Source organism: Eretmochelys imbricata, chromosome 3 (assembly GCF_965152235.1).
Source record: "Eretmochelys imbricata isolate rEreImb1 chromosome 3, rEreImb1.hap1, whole genome shotgun sequence".
NCBI lineage: Eukaryota > Metazoa > Chordata > Testudines > Cheloniidae > Eretmochelys > Eretmochelys imbricata.
The window spans coordinates 166,287,687-166,296,224 of record NC_135574.1 but is presented as its reverse complement, the minus strand read 5'-3'; positions in this window follow the sequence as shown (position 1 = coordinate 166,296,224).

Below are 8,538 nucleotides of genomic sequence, written 5' to 3'. Positions count from 1 at the left end.
CACAGCTCTGCTCTGTAGTTTGTGGTTTGGGGCTTTATTTTATATTACTTTTTTTTTACAGTGTACATATACATATTTCATGCTACATGGAATTTTTGTATGACCAAAATGACATCTTAAAGAATAAAAGCCCAATAAAGTTTTACCTATTGTATTTATACAGGTAGGCTATTTTACTGTTGATGAGGTGAAAATCAGTTACGATTAATAATTTGAGAGCAGGCTGATGGAAAATAAGAGAGCCACAAGACTGCAGCTTTCCATGCCTTTTATATAGATCAAAAAATCCAGTAATGCTTATTTCCATTGGTATTTAAAGAGGAATCTTCTGAACCTGGACTCTCACGTTTCATAATTCTGCACCTTTCTCTGCTATTTGAGCCAAACTTTTGCATCATATTGGCATATTGAGACCACAGCATTCCCCTAGCTGGTGCTTTCCAGAGCCACAGAGGATTGCTTTCAGAAATCTTTGTTTGTCAATTAGTGTTGATAAGAAAATGCAATAGGCCTAATTTCTGACCTCCCATCAATTTTGTACCAGGCCACATCTACCCTGCAGCTGTACCACTGTAATGTAGATGCTTCCCCTGAGCTGCAGGTGGACCACTGGGTCAATCAGAAGACGGCAGTATTTTTATAATTCATGCCTTTTGGAGGTAGTGCAGTCCAGTGGGTCTGGCAGTGGACTGGGAGGAGAGGTGGATGCTATTCCCAGCTCTGCCACTGACCAGCTGGGTGACCTGGGGCAAGTCACTTCATGTTTCTGTATCTCCAGTTCCCAATTTGTAAAATGGGATAATGATACTTATCTATGGATGACGTGCTACATACAAACTAAGTAGTTTTAGAGATAACTGGCTGACAACTCTCCCCCCACCCCCCCAGTGATTACCTCGCTCTACACCTCATGGATCAGACAATTGCCTGAAACCCCCAACACTTGCCCACTCCCCCCATTCAATGACTTATACTCCAAACACCCCTCCACGGAGGTGGGAAGTGATATGTGACCAGATGAGTAGTGTGGGGGCTGGGCAATCAACGTCCTGATCAGGGAGGGAGTGGGAGGAAGAGGGAGGGTTACATCAGTCAGCAATCTGTTCCTCACCCACCCTTAGTCCAGGATTCTACAAATACTGTGGCTCTTCACTACATTTTTGTCACTTTTTTTTTAAATAAGCAAGGAAGAAAACTGATTTTTTTAGCTAATATGAAATTTAAGGGGTTTTGTTTTAAAGCTATTATGTTGCCCAAATTTGTTGTTAAATTTTAAAAAATCACTTAGAGATAGAGGGAACTAGCTGTCCAATCCATTTTTGCTGCTTAGATTTTTCCTTTGCGCTGAGAACTGTAACAGGGAGTTAAATTTGGACTAACATGCTTTGGAAATTAATTTTAAAATTTAACCTCTAATGACTGAAATGTACAGCTTGAAATACACATAAAATAAACTGGAAATCCTATCTGCATACCATGCATAAAAGTTATAATTTTAATTCAGTTTAGAAATAAACAGTAGGTTTCATGGTCAAAATTGTTGAGTCTTAGACAGTTCCAGTGAATCAACTTTTGTTCATTTCTGAGTCTTGTCCTGAGGTTCAAGTTTCATGAAGAGAAAGAAAAGTACATTATGTTGTTTTTAAAATGTACTTTAGAGTGTTAGTAATGAGTTTAATTGGGAACTGAGCTACTGTTGAAACAGCTTAACTACCAGTGTTAGATATCCAAACGCATTTTAAAAGCAGCCCTGTAATATTGAGTTTCTCCTTATTTTGTGAAATGTCCTGAGCTCAAACAAGAAGGCCGCTTTTAAGTGGTGCTTCATCCAAAAATGGCATTATCTGCAGGATAAAAGTAAAGTTTGAAAATAGTTATGAAAATCAATTCCTCTCTTAGTAATATATATTTATATTATAGGAGGAGGAGCAGTAGCAGAATGTATAAGGTTGCCGTTTCAGTTGCTTTATAACTCTGGCAAACTTGAACTGTCTGGAGTTAAAATTTCAGTGTTTGGTCTTGGATTGAGATTCAGTTGTTGTTTGGGATTTTTTAAGCTTGAGCAAAAACAGTTCAGCAAAAAACAGGTTGTTTTAAAGTGTTAATTTTTTAATTTTTTTCCAAACCTCTCTGGTACTTGTGGTTTGGAACAGGAACCTGACATTTAGCAGAGGGCTAGTTCCGAGGTTAGAGGTGCCTTTTGCTGTCCCAATGAAAATCCATTGGAATGTGGCCAACTTATAAGCATTAGGGGGGGGAAAAGGCTGCTTGAACATGTACGCTGGAACTTGTTCAGCTCTTATCCCTTCAAACCCTGAACACTCCAAATGCACTTCACATGCTCCTAACTCAACCTAGCCTCCTTTCTTGTTCTGAAACAGAGCCCCCCACACAACTGAACCTCCAGATGGGGGACAGACAAAAGGAGAAGGAGGATCCATGTTTCCTCCCACCCCATCAAAATCCACTTTGTCCTTGGAGAAAGTGCCCTAAGAACTAGGAGACCATGAGTTCTAGTCTTACGTTGTCTGCAGTTGAATAGTGTTAATAAGAACTGCCTGACTAATGAGCAAGTGAAAGCAGAATTTGCAGTATTAATATAAGTGGTTATCATTCCACCTCGTGTTCCTGAGCTGACAATAGCTGCTGGGAATGATTCAGTAAAGGGTGTTACCAGAACTAAAGTAGACATGAGGCATGACTAAAAGAATGTGCCATTGTCTTGTGTTCCACAGATTTTCACTGCATCATTTATCTGCATGCATTCCAACCGCCATTCACTGTTAGCTGTAGCTGTACAGAATGGCAGAAAGATTAGTTGGAGCAGGTTGCCAGAGCTGTCACTGATATGAGGAGTACCTTGTACCCTTACCTGTATCTTGAAGGATCAAGCATGCTACATTTCAGTGCTCAGTTGTGTAGGTTGTATTAGTAGAAGTGCACAAAATGTCTGCTTGCCATGGAGACTGTCAGCAGTCTGGTGGCATGCATGTCAGCAGTCTCTGGGTCTTAGTGAGGGGTAAGCGAAGGCAATGTCTCACAAGGAAGCCTTAGGCAAGGGTGAACCGATAGTAACATTTTGCAAGTCTGGGGTCATCTGTGTAGAGTAGACTTAGTATTTGGATATAGACCAAGTACAGGGAACTCCTGTTTGCTAAACGAGACCTAACTTGAGTTTTGCCTTAACAAAAAGGTGTTTGTCTCTGTTTTATAGTGCTCTGTTGTATAGTGCTGTTCCCAAAGCGTTCTTGAGCACCTGTAAGGGTAGAATGCTAGTGTGTGTGTTACTGGTGTGTTGGGGCATTGCTTGAAGACAGAGGTAAGATTGCGGGTGGGGTTGGTGTGTACCATACCTCTTTATTTCCTGGTTTTCAGAGATTTAAGTATAGGTCCCCTTGATTGTTCTAGAAGAGTATGAGACGCTGTCAGTCAATCTCAACTCCATGTTAATGAAATGTACGGGCAGTGAATAACCAATAGGTTTTGTTCTCCTCCATCCCAGAAAAGGAAAATATTATTTGTGGTGTAATCATTTATGGAACAACACCCATTTCATCCCAAAGAATCTCAAAGCACTTTATAAAGTTACTGTACGTAGTGTAGCGTGGCCCCCGCCCCGGGGCTCTGATGCCAACCCTAGATCCCAGCCCCTCGCCCAGGGTCCCAGCTGCCGGCCCCAGGTCCTCCCCCTCCCTCCCGGAGCTTGAATGCCATGAATCAGCTGTTTGTGGTGCTCTGGAAGTGCTGGGAGGGAGGAGGAAGAGTTTGTAAGCACGGAGCCGCCGGCGCGCGAGAGGCACGGGGAGAAGGGGGCAGAGGGGGGGAGCTTGGCACCAGTGGATGCAGCACACCCACTCATTTTCCCCCGTGGGTGCTCCAGCCCCTGACTACCCACTGAGTCAGTGCCTATGCCGGACCAAGAATGTTGCCGACCAGGGAGTGCTGGATTAGAGAGGTTCATCCTGTACCAGTGTGGCAGCTGAAGACATTTATCCTGTAACCTCATATTCCAGTGGTCATAGTGGGCCAAATTAATCTCTGGTCTAAGTTCACTGAGGTCAATGGAGCTACACCAGGGATGAATTTGGCCCCAGGTGTTTCTTCTCTGTAATGCATATAACTTACTTCTTTCTGGAAAGTGCCTTCTCTCCTTGTGGTGAAGAGGAGTGAGTGCTGTCCAGGAGCTCCTGCCAGTGTCAAGTGCAGGCTCTTTTTCTCTGTAGTTCTCTAGTGAACTTCGATTACTTTGAGGGAAGTGTCTCCTCTGAGGTCTGAGCCAGGTTGAGTCACTTTTTCCTTCCACCATACACAAGGGGTCCCTTGTCATGTTCAGTTCAATCAGGCGCTTTTTCTCTGCGTCACCCATTGTATCTAGGTGGGTGTCTCTTATAAGCAGAATTCCTAGTAAAAAAGCAAACAAATCCTCATGTAAACAGAATCTTTGGCTCTGTCCGCTTGCCATGGAAGTGAAATTTAAGATGTGTCCACAGTGACAAACAGCCTGATTCTGACTTTGCTTTGCTGGTGGAAATCGGGAGTAAGTCTGAAGTCAGTGGAGTAACAATGGTGAAAAGCCAATCAGAGCAGAATCAGGTCTTGTATTTTCTTCAGCTTTAAAGATTGTGTCTTCCGATGAACATAGGGGACTCCCCAAACTTCAATGAGAACCACACACACAAATTCAAGGGCAGAATTTGGCTAAATCAGATTAAAATCTGTGAGAAAATGTTCATGAATTTAAGTGATTTAGGAGCCTATGGCTTGGTCTACACTTAAAAGTTTTGCTGGCATAGCGATGTCTGTTACTAGTGTGGTAAAAAATCATACCCTGACAGACATCACTATGCCACCAAATGCCTTACTGCAGATGCAGTTATATCAGTAAAAATTTCCATTTGCCAGTATAGCTTATTTTATTCAGGGAACTGGTATAAGCTGTATTGGCAAAAGCACGCTTTTGGCTATATAAGCTACGTCTCCACTAGAAGCATTTGCTGTAATAGCTTGCAAGTGAAGACAAGGCCTAAGGCCTTCTGTCAGTATATGCTGCATCTACACTAGGAGGCTATGTTGGCATAGCTATAATGACATAGGGTCTGTAGTGCAGATATTGCCTATGAGTTCTTTGCAGATGAAGGTATACTAGTATGGTATACCAGGAAAGCACTCCCAATGTGGACACAGCTTCTACTGGCAAAAGTGTCTTAGATTTGAAAATGGGGCTTACACTCCTAAGTCACTTAGGCACGTTTGAAACATTTACCCTGTATCTGTTTTTTACAGATAAAAATATAAATAAACTATTAAACTACAGATTTTCTTATCCTAGGAACAAACAAAAAAATCCAAGGTGCCTGATTCCAATCTAATTTACACAGGAGTAATTCAGGAAGATCTTCACTGAAGTCAGTGGAATTAGACTAGTGTAAAACCAGAGTGAGTTTAGAATCAAGCCTTAGAAGTCTAATAACATATTAATTAACAATACTTTAAAATCTTCAGATGGAGTCTCACATACAAAAATGTCAATTGAAACTGCAGGGAAAACTTAGGCAGAATATAGTTCCTAGAGCTGGACAAATTATTAGTGTTGAATCATTTATTTAGTTAATTTTGCCTCTTCTGAATTGTTGGTGAGCAGCTTAATCATTGAATAAATTTGAGAAAATCTTAAGATTTAAAAAATTCTTGGCTTGTAGCTTATTTACAATTTATATTTTATATTCAAAAAATATTTAAGGACTATTGGACACATAGGTCACATGGTATTTTTTTCTGCTCCATGATTGGATGAACATAATCTTTAAAGGTTTCTGATGCATATCTGTTTTCTATGAATTCATAATTCCTTTCCTCTGGATATTCTCCAATATTCACTAAAAAGTCATGGAGTCAGCAAATATCCATGCCAGAACTTGTTAGCTAGAGTATTTTGAAAAAGCAAATGTAGCCAGAGGGTTAACTTTTTTTAATGCAGTATATATTCATAGAATTATTCTAGCTGTAATAATTACCTAAATTTAAATAGTGCCAAAAAACCAAGGCTCAAATCCCTTGATCTTGTCAAAACTGCCAGTGCATAAAATGTGAGAACTTAAAGGACATTTGTTGCAAAGAACATAGTTTCTTATCTAAAACAATGTTACTATTAGACACATCTAAATAGCTCATAGGTAGTTTACAGAATATTATTTGATTAAAATGCCTTCTCTCCAAAAGCTGATCTAAAATTTCTAACAGTACTCAAGCCTGGTTTTAAAAAAAATCTATCTTTCCTCTAAACTCCTTGGGGTAGGGTCTGTTTTTTAAATCTGTGTTTGTATAGTTCCTTCTCCACTAGGATCCTGGTCCAGGACTGGGGCTCGTAGGTGCTAATACAGTACAAATAAATAATAATAGGGGGGCTGGAAGTGAAAGTCTTTTACAAGAAAAATATCTTAACAATATGAAAACACTACACACCTGAGCCTCGGCAGTGCTGTATTTTCTGGGGCGGGGGATCTATGTTTGTGATGCCCAAGCCAAATTTCAGTGGTAGAGAGAGAAAACAAAGGAATGTTTGCCCAAGGACTTTGGAACAAGGGACAGTTGGTGAAGATCCATATTGCCTAGCAACTGACAATTCAACATGGTCATGGTTCCATCACAACTGATGTCTTCCCATCTGTGCCTTAAATTACCAGGTAGGACAAGCTTTTCTCACTTCTGCATGGCAGCTACAATGAGCCAAATCCTGTAACTCCAATAAAGGCCAGTAAATTTCACTACACTGAGCCAGAGCTAGGATACAGGTAGGCAGCATCAGTGTCTGTGCACCTTGCATAATCCAGTGTTGTGCTCCGTGGGCGAATGCACAGCATGGAGGGGCGATGGGGTCAGAGGGTCAGTGAGTACAGATCCAAGAACCACACTAGACTGGCATGGGTAGGTGCAGCCAAGAGCATTAGTATAGCACTGAGGATGCAGTGCTGCTTCTGTTGAGGTTATGTGGGGATTGTAGGTAACATTCCCCAGACTTTTGTCAATCATCCCCATGCACAGCCTACATAGGCCCTTTAGATCAGGAAAAAAGGGGTGGTTTTTTAAAACATTAGCTAACATGTTTGAATTAACACTTTTTTAAATACCACTTAGCATCTAATAGACAGGAATGAACAGCTTTACAAATGTTTAAACGCTGGGCGTTCAATATGAGGATTCTCCCTAGAAACTCTCTTTCCTAGGCTAGACATGCCCACGGAGGATTCTCTGAAGACCCAGCAGCAGGGACTGGAGCAAACGATGTCTCTAGAACAGGGGTGGCCAACCTGTGGCTCTGGAGCCACATGCGGCTCTTCAGAAGTTAATATGCAGCTCCTGGTATAGGCACCGACTCTGGGACCGGAGCTACAGGTGCCAACTTTCCAGTGTGCTGGGGCGTGCTCACTGCTCAACCCCTGACTCTGCCACAGGCCCTGCATGTGCGTGTTGTTAAGGTTGTATTTTGAATGTGAAATTATCACATACACTTTGGGGATGGGAAACTTCCGGCTAAAGGCTTTTGAAAACAATTTTTTTTTCTGAGGGCTTGTCTACACGGTTCTTTAGTCCGCAGAGCTATAGCCCTGCAAATCCGTGGATATCTGCGGATGTATTGTTTACCATCTTTGCTGATCACTGATCCAAATGTTTGTATCTGTGCAGGGCTCTACCAGTGAGATTACAAGATAGGGTGCTGGTGCGGATACATATTAAAAAGTGGAGTGCAGATCGCGGGTCAGATACAAGTTAATTATCTCAGATGCAGATCCAAATTTTTTTGTATCTCCGCAGGGCTCTACGCATAGCTGGGAGGGATATAAATTCCAATGCACACGAGCATATTGTGCACTAACTGATCCATGTGGACCCTGCTGGTGCACACTGAAAGTTCTGTGGTGTGTATTAATGTAATCCTGTTTCAAACAGTACTACGTTAACATGCAGTAGGGAACTTTCAGTGCATGCCAGCAGGATCCACATGGGCTAGTAAACATTGGAATTTACAACCTAATTAGCGTGGCACCATGTAAATGAGCCATGGTTCTTGGTTTTTGAATGCTTGGGATTAGCAATACTAATGTGAGGGAATAGGGCTGTCTCCTCCTGCAAGGAAGGGTGCTATAAAACAACAGGTGTTGGTTCCTCGCTTTTTGGACTCTGGCTCTGCCTCTTGGGGAATTATCTGGCAGAACTATCCTACATCTCTCTCGCTGGGCTCTGGCTCGCTGCATAGAGGGAATGCCTTCTCTTATCTTTGGGGCTCTAGTTTCCCAAGGGGAGCAATAGGGCAGAGGGGTAGAACCTGAACCTGTCTCCCCTGAGGTGAGAGGGTTCCTGTAGGGGTAAAAGGGTTGGATCCTCTCCATCACTACATGGGATTGTCCTTGATGGCCTAGGGAGGTTCAGAGAGCCTGTGGGCCAGACTTTCTTCACTCCTAGTCAGGCAGGGTATACATTACAGTCAATGCTGAAGCGCATCATCCACCTGCTCCTAAGCATGGGCTGTCCTGTCCTGGA